The 17,376-nt window shown below is 37.7% G+C and overlaps 1 protein-coding gene across 16 annotated transcripts in view; it reads right to left on the reverse strand.

The window, feature by feature from the left end:
- The window catches only part of NAV3 (neuron navigator 3), a 1,137,481-nt gene that overhangs the window by 237,412 nt on the left and 882,693 nt on the right, over positions 1 to 17,376 (reverse strand). The window lies entirely within an intron of this gene.

Below are 17,376 nucleotides of genomic sequence, written 5' to 3' on the forward strand. Positions count from 1 at the left end.
GAACTTTGTCGAAAGCTTTCTCTGCATCTACTGAGATTATCATATGGTTTTTATCCATCAGTTTGTTAATATGATGTATCACATTGATTGATTTGTGTATACTGAAGAATCCTTGCCTTCCTAGGATAAACCCCACTTGATCATGGTGTATGATCCTTTTAATGTGCTGTTGAATTCTGTTTGCTAGTATTTTGTTGAGAATTTTTGCATCTATGTTCATCAGTGATATTGGCCTGTAGTTTTCCTTTTAGGTGACATCTTTGGTTTTGGTATCAGGGTGATGGTGGCCTCGTAGAATGAGTTTGGGAGTGTTCCTCCCTCTGCTATATTTTGGAAGAGTTTGAGAAGCATAGGTGTTAGCTATTCTCTAAAAGTTTGATAGAATTCGCCTGTGAAGCCATGTGGTCCAGGGCTTTTGTTTGTTGGAAGATTTTTATTCACAGTTTCAATTTCAGTGCTTGTGATTGGTCTCTTTATATTTTCTATTTCTTCCTGGTTCAGTCTCGGAAGGTTATGCTTTTCTAAGAATTTGTCCATTTCTTCCAGGTTGTCCATTTTATTGGCATATAGTTGCTTGTAGTAATCTCTCATGATCCTTTGTATTTCTACAGTGTCAGTTGTTACTTCTCCTTCTTCATTTCTAATTCTATTGATTTGAGTCATCTCCCTGTTTTTCTTGATGAGTCTGGCTAATGGTTTATCAATTTTGTTTATCTTCTCAAAGAACCAGCTTTTAGTGTTATTGATCTTTGCTATTGTTTCATTTCTCTTTCATTTATTTCTGATCTGATCTTTATGATTTCTTTCCTTCTGCTAACTTTGGGGGATTTTTTGTTCTTCTTTCTCTAATTGCTTTAGGTGTAAGGTTAGGTTGTTTATCTGAGATGTTTCGTGTTTCTTGAGGTAGGATTGTACTACTATAAACTTCCCTCTTAGAACTGCTTTTGCTGTATCCCATAGGTTTGGGGTCATCTTTTTTCATTGCCATTTGTTTCTAGGTATTTTTTGATTTCCTCTTTGACTTCTTCAGTGATCTCTTGGTTATTTAGAAGCATATTGTTTAGCCTCCATGTGTTTGTATTTTTACACTTTTTTTTCCTGGAATTGATATCCAGTCTCATAGTGTTGGGGTCTGAAAAAGATACTTGATACAATTTCAATTTTCTTAAATTTAACAAGGCTTGATTTGTGACCCAATTTATGATCTATCCTGGAGAATGTTCCATAAGCACTTGAGAAGAAAGGGTATTCTGTTGTTTTTGGATGGAATGTCCTATAAATATCAATTAAGTCTGTCTTGTTTAATATGCCATTTAAAGCTCGTGTTCCCTTATTTATTTTCATTTTGGATGATGTGTCCATTGGTGAAAGTGGGGTGTTAAAGTCCCCTACTATGACTGTTACTGTCGATTTCCCCTTTTATGGCTGTTAGCATTTGCCTTATGTATTGAGGTGCTCCTATGTTGGGTGCATAAATATTTACAATTGTTATATCTTCTTGGATTGATCCCTTGATCATTATGCAGTGTCCTTCTCTGTCTCTTGAAATAGCTTTTATTTTAAAGTCTATTTTGTCTGATATGAGAACTGCTACTCCAGCTTTCTTTTGATTTCCATTTGCAAGGAATATCTTTTTCCATCCCCTCACTTTCAGTCTGTATGTGTCCCTAGGTCTGAAGTGGGTCTCTTGTAGACAGCATATATACGGGTCTTGTATTTGTATCCATTCCGCCAGTCTATGTCTTTTGGTTGGAGCATTTAACCCATTTACATTTAAGGTAGTTATCAATATGTATGTTCCTATTACCATTTTCTTAATTGTTTTGGGTTCGTTTTTGTAGGTCTTTTCCTTGTCTTGTGTTTCCTGCCTAGAGAAGTTCCTTTAGCACTTTTTGTAAAGCTGGTTTGGTGGTGCTGAATTCTCTTAACTTTTGCTTGCCTGTAAAGTTTTTAATTTCTCCGTTGAATCTGAATGAGATCCTTGCTGGGTAGAGTAATCTTGGTTGTAGGTTTTTCCCTTTCATCACTTTAAATATATCCTGCCACTCCCTTCTGGCTTGCAGAGTTTCTGCTGAAAGATAAGCTGTTATCCTTATGGAGAGTCCCTTGTATGTTATTTGTTGCCTTTCCCTTGCTGCTTTTAATATTTTTTCTTTGTATTTAATTTTTGATAGTTTGATTAATATGTGTCTTGGTGTGTTTCTCCTTGGATTTATCCTGTATGGGACTCTCTGCACTTCCCGGACTTAACTGACTATTTCCTTTCCCATGTTACAGAAGTTTTCAACTATAATCTCTTCAAATATTTTCCAGACCCTTTCTTTTTCTCTTCTTCTGGGATCCCTAAAATTCAAATGTTGGTGTGTTTAATGTTGTCCCAGAGGTCTCTGAGACTGTCCTCAATTCTTTTTTCTTCATTCTGCTCTGTGGTAGTTATTTCCACTATTTTATCTTCCAGGTCACTTATCCGTTCTTCTGCATCAGTTATTCTGCTACTCATTCCTTCTAGAGAATTTTAAATTTCATTTATTGTGTTGTTCATCATTTTTTGTTTGCTCTTTAGTTCTAGGTCCTTGTTAAACATTTCTTGTATTTTCTCCATTCTGTTTCCAAGATTTTGGATCATCTTTCCTATCATTACTCTGAATTCTTTTTCAGGTAGACTGCCTATTTCCTCTCATTTGTTTGGTCTGGTGGGTTTTTACCTTGTTCCTTCATCTGCTGCATATTTCTCTGTCTTCCCATTTTTCTCAAATTACTGTGTTTGGTGTCTCCTTTTCACAGGCTGCAGGTTCTTAATTCCCGTTTTTTTTTTTTTGGTGTCTGCCCCCAGTGGGTAAGGTTGGTTCAATGGCTTGTGTAGGCTTCCTGGTGGCGGGGACTGGTTTCCATGTTGTGGTGGGTGGGGCTGGATCTTGTCTTTCTGGCGGGCAGAGCCACATCTGGTTGAGTGTTTTGGGGTGTCTGTGAACTTGGTATGATTTTAGGGAGCCTCTCTGCTAATGGGTGGGGTTGTGTTCCTGTCTTGCTAGTTGTTTGGCATGGGGGGTCCAGCACTGGAGCTTGCTGGCCGTTGGGTGGAGCTGGGTCTTAGCCTTGAGACGGAGATCGCTGGGAGAACTCTCATCAACTGATATTACGTGGGGCCAGGAGGTCTCTGGTGGTCCAGTATCCTGAACTCGGCTCTCCCACCTCAGAGGCTCAGGCCTGACATCAGGCTGGAGCACCAAGACCCTGTCAGCCACACGGCTCAGAAGAAAAGGGAGAAAAAAAGAAAGAAAAAAAAATAAAAAAATAAATAAATAAAATAAAATAATTAAAATAAAAAATATTTAAATAAATAAATACATACATAAATACATAAATAAATAAAATAAGAAGAGAGCAACCAAACCAATAAACAAATCCACCAATGATAACAAGTGCTAAAAACTATACTAAGGTAAATGTAAGAATCAAAAACAAGTCAGTCACAGACAGCAAACCCCAAGTCTACAGTTGCTCCCAAAGTCCACCACCCCAATTTTGGGATGATTCATTGTCTATTCAGGTATTCCACAGATGCAGGGTACATCAAGTTGCTTGTGGGGATTTAATCTGCTGCTCCTGAGGCTGCTGGGAGAGATTTCCCTTTCTCTTCTTTGTTCGCACAGCTCCTGGGGTTCAGCTTTGGTTTTGACCCCACCTCTGCGTGTAGGTTGCCATCAGGCATCTGTTCCCACCCAGACAGGAGGGGGTTAAAGCAGCGGCTGATTCGGGGGCTCTGGCTCACTCAGGCCAGGGGGAGGGAGGGGTACGGAATGCGGGGTGAGCCTGCGGCGGCAGAGGCCGGGGAAGTTGTCCCTGGATCATGGCACCCTGGCAGTGGTGGGCTGCACAGGCTCCTGGGGGTATTTGGATAGTGACATGTGCTTGCACACAGGATTCTTGGTGGCTGCAGCAGCCTTAGTGTCTCATGCCCGTCTCTGGTGTCTGCGCTGATAGCCACAGCTCGCACTGGTCTCTGGAGCTCATTTAGGCGGTGCTCTGCCTTCTGTGAGCAGACAGGGAAGGAATCCTCTCTCCTTGCGCACCCCGAAACAATGGTCTCTTGCCTCTTAGGCAGCTCCAGACTTTTACCCGGACCCCCTCCTGGCTAGCTGTGGCGCACTAGCTCCTTCAGGCTGTGTTCACGCAGCCAACCCCAGTCCTCTCCCTGCGATCCGACCGAAGCCCGAGCCTCAGCTCCCAGCCCCCGCCCGCCCCGGCGGGTGAGCAGACAAGCCTCTCGGGCTGGTGAGTGCTGGTCGGCACCCATCCTCTGTGCGGGCATCTCTCTGCTTTGCCCTCCACACCCCTGTTGCTGTGCTCTCCTCCGTGGCTCTGAAGCTTCCCCCCTGCCCACCCCCTGTCTTTGCCAGCGAAGGGGCTTCCTAGTGTGTGGAAACTTTTCCTCCTTCACTGCTCCCTCTCAGAGGTGCATGTCCCATCCCTATTCTTTTGTCTCTGTTTTTTCTTTTGCCCTACCCAGGTACGTGGGGAGTTTCTTGCCTTTTGGGAAGTCTGAGGTCTTCTGCCAGCATTCAGTAGGTGTTCTGTAGGAGTTGTTCCACATGTAGATGTATTTTTGATGTATTTGTGGGGAAGAAGGTGATCTCCATGTCTTACTCCTCTGCCATCTTGAAAGGTCTCCATTCATCATTTATTAAACTTACTTTATGCCTGGAATTGTACTCGGTGCTACAGATAGAAATTTCAAGATATAGCCACTATTCTTGTATATTCTAAAGAGCATTGATTTCTTTCCAGTATTTTCCACTATTCCCACAAAGAATGGGAGTCATTTTTCAGGAATTTCTTTGTCTGATTTCATAATTGTACATTTATCTTGGCCCTTATGAACTTGCTCAATATGAACATGGCTAATTGTTAAATCACAAATTGGATTTCAAATGAGGAAAACAAGAGTTTTCATTATCTTCACTTATGAAAACTCTAGACAGTCATCAGTGTATGTATGCTTTCAAATTTTTTTTAAACCTGAGGGTCAATATGTATTCTCAACATATTAACACAGAGTGTGTGTTGCATATATTTGGACTTATTCATTTCAGTGTTGAATGAAGTAGTCCAAAAAAAGAGTAGTGTTTTTAATTAGCACAACTTTTTTTTCCCCACTGTCTACAAGAGACTCACTTTATTTATTTTTATTGGGGTGTAGTTGTTTTACAATGTTGTGTTAGTTTCCACTGTACAGGGAAGTGGAGTTCCCTGTGCTATACCACAGGTTCTCATTTGTTATCTGTTTTATACATATTAGTGTATAGTGTATATATGTCAATCCCAATCTCCCAATTATTGAACTCATGAACTTTAAGTGGCATGTTTGATGCCACCCAGCCTTGTAGTATTTTTACTACAAAACTAGGATAATCTGTTTTGGAAGATGTAATTGGAGGCATCTTTCACAATATTAACAAAATTATGCCTTACCTATTCATAGGTTTCTTTCATTTTTACTTACGGATATTTAATGGAAATTACATTCTGAGTATGATTAGTATCAATTTGAGATCAGTTTGTGATTAAATTTTAACCATGGCATCAACACTTAACAACAAGTAATCAATTCATTCAGCCACTATTGACTGTTTATTATGGGCAAACAGCTCTACTAGATGGTTAAAGGATATAAAAATGACTATAAGGTCTTTGCCTTTGTGAGCTGTGTGAGCTTGTAAAATAGCTGAAGAGATGAAAAAAGATTCATAAATCACCATAACACAAGGCGTAATAGTCCAAAAAAGAATTATAGAGAACACTATAAGGCAGTGAAGAGAATGGATTTATCAATTTTCACTACGGATCTGGTGAAAGCTTCAAAGAAGAAGTGTCATTTGGATGCACAGGATAAGTCTGATTCTGAGAAGGTTAGACAGGCCTCAGAAGGGGAAGCAGCCATGCCCAACAGAGCAGCTTAGAGCAATACACAACTGCTCAAAAGGATGCCTGAAAACAGACCATGCCAGCCTTTCCTTTCTGCAATTATGTTTACAGAGCTAAATTTGGCCTGGAACTGAAAAGGCTCTGATGCCCCCTGGGATCCTAAAACCACTGCAATATAAAAAGTTAAATAATTGTAAACCAGGTAGTAGGCGTAATATTTCAAAGACTGAGTTCTCTCTACAGACACAATGCATCCTGGTTAGGGCATGTCTGAGGTACTGCTGCTGTGAATCATACACAGAGAATGTGTAGAAGAATATAAAGCAAACGTAACTTTCATTCTCTCCGATGGTAAGTTCTTTTGTGACTTGTGCTATTTTTTTTTTTAAATAAGGATTGCAAGACTTTATTCTACATCAATTGAATGTAAAGCAAACATTGTATTTAAGCCAAATCTTTATGAGATTGATGAGTTTTTTTTTTTTTTAATTTTATTTATTTATTTATTTATGGTTGTGTTGGGTCTTCGTTTCTGTGCGAGGGCTTTCTCTACTGGCGGCAAGCGGGGGCCACTCTTCATCGCGGTGTGCGGGCCTCTCACTATCGCGGCCTCTCTTGTTGTGGAGCACAGGCTCCAGACGCGCAGGCTCAGTAATTGTGGCTCACGGGCCCAGTTGCTCCACGGCATGTGGGATCTTCCCAGACCAGGGCTCGAACCCGTGTCCCCTGCATTGGCAGGCAGATTCTCAACCACTGCGCCACCCGGGAAGCCCGACTTGTGCTATTTTTAATTAACGATTCTTCCTATTTTTCATGATAAACATACACTGCTAGTATCATTATCTAAATTAATTACATTTGATTTCAACCAAAAATAAATAGATAAGATGGCTCAGTTTGAGCAAAATCCCATCCTATCATAAAATTCAAATAATTATATAGATTTTAGCCAAAGATTTTAATATAACTCTTTTAAATATAAATGTTTGGAGAATTAAAGTAAAATGCAACAGTGTTTTTGCATTGGTTAAAAATTCTTAAGATGTTTGCTTTCATTCACTCACATAACGACTATTTATTCATTGAGACATGTCCAAGCCCTTAAAAATATATGTAGTCTCACAGGAGAGATAATTCCAATGTAATGTGACGAATGTTATAATCAGAGAAACACAGACTCCTAAAGAAGCATGCAGAACAGTCTATTCATGATCAGAGGTAAAGGGACTAGGAAAGGAGAAAGTTATTAGTAACTAAGACTCCTCTGTCATGGTTACAAAGATACCTTCTTCTGAAGTTGCCATAATTATAGCATTTTTCCAATGATAAAAGTGTTGATCAGAGAATTAAACTGAGATGCTCAAGGTTACGCAGAGAGAATATGTCAAAAACAGAGCCTGTATCATTAACTGCCACATTTTTTTTTCTGCTTCAAGGGAAGCTTGAGCTAGTCCCTGAAAGGTTAGGAAGGGTTAACCAAATAACAGGATGTGGGGTGAAGTGAACCCAAAGAAGGAGCAATATGTGAACTGGTCAGGGTTGAGAAACACTGGTAGTTAAGGGACTGGGGAATTCAGAATAGCCAGGGATATTAAGAGTTGAACCCCACTTAAATCTTTCTCCACAACGTCTTTGTTTATCATTGCGAAAACAGGACCCTCCAAAGGCTGGCGGCCTTCAGTAGGTTTCAAGAAACTATGTTGGAGGAGAGATCAGGCAGAAGGTCTCCAGGAACAAGTATCTTGAGATCTGGAAAATCTAGCGGCAGAAGACGAGGCCATAGAGATAAACAGGGGCTAGATGTGGAACATCTTCCATGTCTTGCTAAGGGCCTGGGCTTGATAGTGAAGCTCAGGGCGCTAATGGTGTGTTTGATGCGAAAGAAAGAAATGGTCAGCGTTGCACTGAAGATCTCTATTTTATATGACCACACAGTATATACATAGGTTTATAGATAGAAATTAATAAAAGTTTCACAAGTCAATTTCTACCCATACTATCTGCAATGCGCTCTGATCTTTAAAAAGTCTATTTTAGTGTATTTAATTTTAATATGTCATTTGTAAAATATTAACTTCAGAACACACTAGGTGAACAGGCCACACTGTGAGGAACTGGATACTACATGCCAAGAAGAGAAGCACGGGAAATGGCTTGAAAGCCACTTTTTCCTCCACCACTTAAGAACCCAGCACAGGAAGGGAGTTCATACACAGTTTTAAGCATGGATGTTATTTACTCCAAATGCAAAACCCTTTTTTCATCTTTACCATAGACTCTGGTAAATTTGATATTATTTTGACCATTCAGTAGAGGCTTAGAAATGACATACTTTGTACCAGTTTACACAATTAATAAATAGCAGAGCCAGAATTCAAACTCAACCCTGTCAGTCTCCAATGAAATCACCATTTCTGCCACATTATGCTTCCTACCACTGTAATTTAGACATTCTGACTGAACCATTTCCAGCTTCTGACTCAAGCTCTCTACATGATTGACAGGCAGTTAGGATACAGGCCTGGCACAAGATAGGTGCTCCATAAATATGTGGTTGAATGTAAGGATGAAATTGTGTAGTGTGAAAGGAAGGACAGAAAGAATATGCAAAATCTATTTGTTCTATACATATTCTAAGTTCATAAGGTTTAAATGATTCCAAATTATTTCACAACTAACCAATGCATTTTTATGTCCCGGTAGATGAACATACAGAATGACTGAAGTGGCCACAAGCCAAGGAACGCTGGCAGCCACCAGAAGCTGGAATGGGCAAGGAATGGATTCCCTCTACAGCCTCTGGAGGGAGCACAGGACTGCTGAAGCCTTGATTTTGGCCCTGTGATACTGATTGCAGACTTTTGGCATCCAGAACAGTCAGAGATTAAAGTTCTACTGTTTGAAGCCACCACATCTGTGATAATTTGTTATAGCAGTCACAGGAAACCAATGCAGCAGAGCAGTAGATCCCAAAACTTTAGCAAGCCTAAGGGTCAGCTGGGATCTGTAAGCATGCAGAGTTCTAGGCCTTGCCCTCTGAGGTTTGATTTGTTAAGTCTGTGGGGAGGGGAGGTGAAAGGCACAGTTTAACTAGGTATTTCATGTCATCGAATGCTATGTCCCATGTTTTCCTCTCCTATCTCAAGTTAGTTTGTGTTGTGGGATAGGGAGAGGGAGGAGATAGAAATTTTGTTTAGCTCTTCAGTTTGTTTTTGTGTTTAGTTGGTCTGGGGTTAGCTACAAGGAGTCAGTTCATTAATTAAGCACTATAGTATAATAATTTAAAGTTTTGCAGTCAAATAAATCTGAGTTTGAATCACAGTTATGCAATTTACACACTGTTAGAAATAAAGTTTTTACTCTCCTGAAGCCTCAGCTTCCTTATCTGTGAAATGAGAATGAAAGCAGTTCCCACACAATATATTATGCGAGGATTACAGATGTTTATGAAGAGCTTAGCTCGATACTAGGCATATGTGTATCTATGTCTGTGTGTACATGTGTGTATGCATAAATTTTCATACTAGGAATGCTTTATATAAACACATATATAACAGAAGTGTGTATGTGACTAGATAGATAGATAGACAGATAGATAAGGGTACAGATATGGAAATTTTATTAGAATTTTATCAGATAAAAATTATTTTTTGTTTAAAATTCTATATTCTGCTTTAACTGACTTGGTGATTAGACAATAATGAACATCATTTAATATTAGTTGCCAATTATAGATGATATTAAATCTTCATTATAGGCTATAATTGCCAATATAAAGTGTTATAAATATAAAATTATAAAATACTATGTCAGTACTCATTGACCTGAAAATATACTTTGTAGGTTTTTAATAATTCCTGCTTCTCGGTTTGTTTCAGAGAACAAAACAAAATAAGGAATCTTACTCTTTTACTATGAAGTTATAAAACCATTCTAAACAAATAATATCTGTTTAGATATAGGGCTAAAGTTACATATAACAATTAATTATTTTCCAAATGTATAATTTCACCACAAAATTTATAAATCATTATCTCATATGCCCACACCCTCTCCCAATCTAACCAAAGCTTTTATTCCTGCCATAGATGGAAGAAACAAGCATAATATTAAAGAAAAATGCTCATTTATATTGCAAGTTTGGAGGGAGGGTAAGGAGGGGAGGGATCTAAACTTTAAAGAAGAAGGGGAGGTGGGGAAGAAGAAGAAGGAGGGGGAGGGGGAAGAAGAGGAAGAGATCAAAATCTCAAGACTTGAGTCCCAGGCCGTATTTTTTTTTTTTTTTTAATAATGTGAGTTGTTTTGTTTTGTTTTTAAAATTTTTTTTAATTAATTTATTTATTTTTGGCTGTGTTGGGTCTTCGTTTCTGTGTGAGGGCTTTCTCTAGTTGCGGCAAGTGGGGGCCACTCTTCATCGCGGTGCGCGGGCCTCTCACTGTTGCGGCCTCTCTTGTTGCGGAGCACAGGCTCCAGACGCGCAGGCTCAGTAGTTGTGGCTCACGGGCCTAGTTGCTCCGTGGCATGTGGGATCTTCCCAGACCAGGACTCGAACCCGTGTCCCCTGCATCGGCAGGCAGATTCTCAACCACTGCGCCACCAAGGAAGCCCCCAGGCCGTATTTTTTTAAATGCATTTGTTAATAAGTTTTAAAGCAATTTGGCCTAGACTCAAATAGACATGAGACCAAACACTGATTCTTCCACTTACTAAATAGGGACACAGGCAGCCTCATTGAGACAAGTTCTTTTGTAGGTTTGCTATGATGACTCAATGAAAAATGCAAGCAAAGCATCTAGTACAGCACTGGATAAAGATGGTTGACATTCAACCTGCAGATGAATCAATAAGTGATACTGATATGGCTGAACTCTCAGGTCCATCTCTGAAATTTGATGCTTCTATGATATGATTTCATAATATTTTTTAATGTTTGAAACATGGCTAATACAAATCAAACGGGCAATACAATTTTTCAAAGTGTAACCAGACATGTCATGAATTTTGTCTGTGGCTATCCACACAGGTCAGTTTAATTTAATTCATATTAAAATCATTTAAATATAATATCATAAAGCAAGTAGATTGGGTACATCTACTGATTTTCAAATAATTTATCTTATCAAAGATATACTTCCCAAATGATTATACTGAGATCAAGTGAACAAGATTCCCCCATTTCATTTCCTTTTTCTGTCCTATGGAAGTATTTTTTAAAAATATTGTTTAATCACCATAGGTTTTTAAGCTAAGAATGTCATAGGTCATATTTAAAATGGCTTCATATCTTAGTGTATTGTTTTCCGAACTAGGATTTTAAAAACTGATCTTATTTCATATTTTTTAGTACTGAGTATTAAATTTCTCAGTTAATTTTCTATTAATTTCAAGAAGGGGGTTGAAAAAGATGGAGCAGTAAATTCTTTAAAAAAAAAAACTAGATTAGTGAGGGTAATAAAACTAAAATTACGAAAGGATTGCTACAAAATATGTTTTCTAATACAAGGTATGATGGTATTTTGTGTTTACTCAGATAGTGGCTTATCAGTGGGAAACAACTTACAGCATTTTAAGTCAAAACTATCAGGATAAAGAACATTCTAAATGTTTAAGAAAGTGGTTGGTATTTAAATATATAGTAGAAATATTAAGCACATTTGCAATTTTTTATGTATAGAATAAAGCTTAATAACTACCTGCAAAACCAGAAATATTTTATATCTTGTCTCCAGAAAGAAGGAAAAAATCTGTACGTGGAATGTGGTGTCCAACCCAAAGGGAGTTACTTAACTTCAATTTCTATTTGTCCTACTAACAGCACAAACCAATTTAAATACTGATACTCATAAGAAAAACATTTACACTATTTATTCTATAATATAAAATTAATGTAGAAAAGCATTCTTGTATCTTCAGCATTTATTAATTTCTGAATGGCAGACCAGATAACTTCCATAAAAATATTGTTTTTTGTTGTAAATTAGACGTAATATATTCTAAGAAATGTCTTTCTTACTTTACTATGAATGTAGTTTTAAAAAGCTATAAAGATTGAAAACCCAGGTATATCTATAAGATGAAATATTGAACAGAAACCGTGGTCTTTGGTGTTGCATTAAATCAATCTAGCAAGTCGGAGTTCTAACAGACTTTAATCAGTCTAATTTCCTCATTGCAGAAATGAGTGAAAACTCTGAGCATTTACTGAATTCTTTTTCCTGGATCATCTAATCAGAAGTAGAATTCCAGTGACCACTGTCCTTTCAACATGACACACTTACTCTCAGCACTCCCATGTTATTTCAATTACTTCATTCAAACTTTACAAGTATACAGAGCAACTTCGAGAGACAAACTCAGTTTTAAAAATCATCAGGGTGATATTCTAATCGTTTAATATAAATTTCCTAGTACTTGTAGTTTATGCCTATTCTTCTGAAGTGTGAGCCTAAATAAAAATAATGAATCATTACGGAAACTACAAAGTAGAGATTTTCAGTTAGTATTTCTTTAGAGATCAGAGCTCTATTTGTAGGAAAGCATTTGTCTTCATTAAGCTATCTTTTTCTAGACATTCCAGAAGATGAACAGTTTCAAAATGGCAGGGGATCATGTGAATGGACTAACTTAGCAATATTCCACGCCTCTGAGTCACAGTGCTAGAATCCTGCAGTGTGCCATTTATAAGACTTTATTAAACCTTCAGAGCATTCCAACATTCTAGCTCTTCCCTATTTGGTTAGGAGCCTCATCTTCTTATCTTACCTAAATAGATCCTTTAAAAGGGCAGCAATAACAAGCAGTGGCTGAAAGAGTTAAAACTTAAAAGGACAGCATAGTGATAAAAGAACAGGATACTTTTTCTATCAAGAATAGTTTCACCGTCTGGATTGCTGTAAACTATAGAAATGGAATAAAGATGCCTGTGAAATCCGTGATGGTAATTATTGTGGCAGCCATAACCCTGTCGGACATGGAATCGGAGAATTAAGGGAAGACTAAAACCTACTTTTTCATCTCCTAGGAATAGAAAAGGGTAAGAGGCACAAGTTTTCCAAAAATCAGCATCTCAGCAAATTTCAAACAATACGATATGATAGAAAAGAAGGGAGAATGTTGTGGCTGAAAAAACCGGTCGAGCTAGTAGAGTGAGGTGAAGGGAGGAAGCAGCGAAGAGGAAGGACAGGCTGGGAACCTCACCCTCACCTCTACCCCACCATCTAATTCTTGGTTTGCAACTATTTCACATGATCAAATTTCCTAACCCCTCCATGCATTTATGAAGATTATTAAATATCATGGCCTAGTTTATTAGCACCCCACTCTAACCAACTGAGCTAACTGGCCAAGAGCTCTAATGGTCTATTTTAAAATAAAGGAAGTTTTGTTTTCAAAACAACTTTTCCTCTACGTGTCTTACATTTTTGTCTAAGAACCTTGCACTTGTGCCTCTGCATTTCAAATACATGTTGGGCATTTTTTTTTCTGCTATTTTTAATCTGCTGGGCATTCTGGACGTTCCTGGTATTTATAGTTGGCTAATTTATTTCCTCATGTAATCTCACCAGAGTTGTGGCATGCAGCATATATTTTGAATCCTGATACCACCCACCTAGAAATTACTTAACAGGTGCCATCCATATTAGTAACTTCATCTTTGGATGAGGTTAAATATAGTGTTGAATAAGCTCCTACAAACTTAGTTCTGTTTTTTTCAGGATGAGTTTGGTCTCAAACTTATTAAGGAAAGATAGCAATAGATAGCAGTTGAAACTTGGAATAAACATGAATCAAAACCTCTCAATAATCCTGCTAATAAAGACAAGTTCATATTTTTCTTAAATATGTGCCCTTTAGCCAATGATATTTGAAAGAATTTTGGTTGAATTTTCTTTATCTGCTATAATCGATGTTTTCTGAGAACCATTAGAGAACGACATGGAAAAGAGCACATTAATATTATCTAATAGTCTGAAGTCATTATCATATTGATTTGAATTCCTTCCATTTCTACGTAATCCACTAACAAATACCACCTCTTCAAGCAATCATATCCCCTTATGAAAGGAAAGTGTATCCCCATTGTTTTCCAACATTAAATATTCCACACAGACTTCAAATTTCCTCCTCTGCCACATCCCTGAGGAACTGGCATGGTCAATTGTCTCCCCATTCCCCTGGATCCTCCCCTCTCCCTATTGCTTCCTCCTTCTCTGCCAACTTCTGCCCTTGCAAAAACTTCCCTCACCTTGACTTCCTCTCAAACTATATATTTTTTATGCATCCTTCAATAGGAAAGTCCTGGAAAGATCATTCAAGACTCAGTGGATATCTGCACCTCTCAGTTATTCTTGAACACATGATCACTCTACAGAAGATGTTTACATGAAGGTCATTAACGCCTGTCTAATTACCAAAACTAACTCTTCTGCCTTCTGGTATACCAACCCATTGACTAGGTAGCATTTGACAGCATCTGCCACATTTTCCTCATCTTACTTTGCCCTGTCCCACTGGGTTAGTCCAAGTATGTATTACAGCTTAAGCTACCATAGCTACCCTAAGGATTAACAATCCATATCTGTTGATCCACTCTCTCAGTGATGGGCTCACTTTCTCACCACTCTTTTCACCCTTTTCTGACTCCTTCACCTCTGCTTATCACATATATGTTGGTATTCCTCAGAACCTCAGCTTTCTTCCTTTCTGACTTTACACAGATCTCCTAGAGATCTCATCCTTGGCCACGGCTTCAACCATTACCTATGCAGTAGGTATATTCTAACCAATACCTTACTTCTGGCCTTTAGAATCACATGCCTAATTGCCTCCAATAACATCCTACTTGACGTTCCAATGGATACATCAAATTCTACTTGTCAAAATCTGAATTTGTCCTCTTCCCCTCTTCACCTTTTAGCCTGTTTTCTCCCTCCATAATAATCATCTGGTTTAATGGTAACTATTTACTCATTCAGGCCAAAAAATCGGGGACCATTGCATAGTCCCTATATTTTTCATCTCCCATACCCAACTGAAGGCCGACACTTAAGTATTCTACAATGCCCAGAAAGCACCTGGGGTGATCATTTTTAATATTTACATCAGATCACAACACAGCCCAGCTTTAAAAGTCCTCCAAAGGCTCCTCAATCAACTTAGAGTAACATACAAACTCCTTCCTTTGGTCCTACATAATCATGCTTCCGTCGTCCCCTCCAATCACCTCTCACTGTGCTCAAACCACAGTGGTCTTCTGCTTCTGGAACACACCAAGCTCACTTCCTTCACATTCCTTTTGTTCTTCCCTATTAACATTGTTGCTATTATTTATTTGAATATTTGCTCCTCTGATCCTCAAGTGTCCCTACACCTGGTGCCTTACGTGCTCAGTTAATATTTCCTAAATATGAATAGCTGGCTGTTATTCATCAATATACCATACATTCATACCATGAGAGAACTTCTATTACTAAAGGCTGAAAATAATCCAATAAAGATTACAAAGTTTGAAATAAAAAAAAAAAAGACAATTTGTAACTAGAAACAGTAGCAGACCTAGTTTTACCTTACCTTTTGTTAAACATGAACGCCAACCAAAGGCCATGAAAAATCAGATATATAAAAAGCATTGGCCAAGTAGTTCTATGAGTAAGGACAGTGCTCACTGCTACTAACACGGCACTGCTCGGTTGCTACACAATAAAGAAACAGGCAACATCCTGTTTGGAAAAGATGTATGAAATTTATAAGCCTAGTCATGCTATCATAATTCTCTTTCCTCTACTCTCTTGTCTCAGTTAAAATCTGGAATTTTTATTCATTAATAACATAGTACCGATGCCAATTCTTAAGAACAGAGGCAAAAATAATTCAGCCAAAAAAGTTACATTTGTGTCATATGTATTCTGAATCACCTTATTGAAGGCATGCCAATTTCAGGTTACAAATTCAACCACATCAAAAAAAATGAGGTTACAAGTCATTGTTACTCAAAATTCAGTGTAATTCTGACTAAAACTTTTTGGCTGGAAAAAAAAAATCACCTATTTTATAACATTTGCATGTCTCAGGTTTTGGTTTTTCTGGGTTTTTTTGTGTTTTTTTTTTAAAATCAGAAGCAGAAATATCAACATAACATGTATACTAGATGTTGCATGACATTTGGGGGCTAATAAGGAGCAGGAAGTAATAAAATTAAGAGAGTCTTATACTCATGAGAATATTTTCAGATTTGTAGAATCTTAGGCACAGATGTTTCAGATAAATATCTAAGGACTGCATCTCTATCTATAGTTATGAGTTTTGAAGGTTTATTTGTTTATTATCTGTCATGAAGTAATAGCTTGGCTATTTATTGAACTGTAATCAGAATCAAATTGGAATGACAGCAGAGAACATAAGAGTTTTAGTATCCAACATCTCTTTATGGTTGAAATAATGAAAGTAAAACCAACAGTGTTGGGTTTGAGAAATAACATATGATATTCAGGGACTATAGAGCTTTTTAATATAAAGCCTTAAAAATCTTTTAACAGGTATTAATTCATGAATGTGCTCTTTATAAAGTTTGTAGCAATACTATTCTGCATTTCCATATCAGTTTAGGTAGTAAAGAATGTCCATAATTATATGTTATTATCATGTCATAATTAGGGTTCATTTTACAGATGAGAAATCTGAGGCTCAGAGAAGTTACATGTCTTTCCCATCATCGTGCAGCTTTTATTATAGCAGGGCCTAAAGGTATTATAACTACTTCCAGTAAAACTTCAGGAAATAACTATAATTAATTTTAATAGAGTCGTCTTTGTGCCCAGAGTAATTAGATCAGGAAGTTTCCTTAAAACTGAAATGTTTTACAGAGAATCTTTCTTTAGAGTGATTTTTTTCACAAGAGCGACACAGAGTTCATGACACTGTAGTAGGTCCTTAGAGGAGTGCTTAAACACACACACACACACACACACACACACACACACACACACACAGACGTGCTAGTTAATCACTCTTTAAAAATAAATTCTTTTTATTATTTTGGATTTCAGTTTTCTGACATTAAATAAAGCAGGTCAGCAGGTCAAAGCAGTTCATCATTTTTTTCATTCTTCCAGTTTCTGTCAATTAAGTACTCATTATTTTTATTTTAAATGCCTATTCTATGCTAAAAAGAGTTTTGGAGGAAACCTCATCTTGTGGATTTTGGCTGTCATTCCTGATTATATCTGCTGACATAACTTCAGTTAAGGCATTTTGGTTTCATGTTGTCCTATAAAATTAAGTTGTGGCTATTTAATTAAGAAAGGGGTGGGTTTTTATCTCAGCAGTTTATTAATCTATTATTTTATTATAAAACTCTAGGCTTTACCAAGTGGTAAAAATAAGAGAGGGCTGGGGGACAGACAGACCTCTAGATCGACAACTTTCTGGAAAAGGCTATGAATCATATCTCCT

Source organism: Balaenoptera acutorostrata, chromosome 11 (assembly GCF_949987535.1).
Source record: "Balaenoptera acutorostrata chromosome 11, mBalAcu1.1, whole genome shotgun sequence".
Classification (NCBI taxonomy): Eukaryota; Metazoa; Chordata; class Mammalia; order Artiodactyla; family Balaenopteridae; genus Balaenoptera; species Balaenoptera acutorostrata.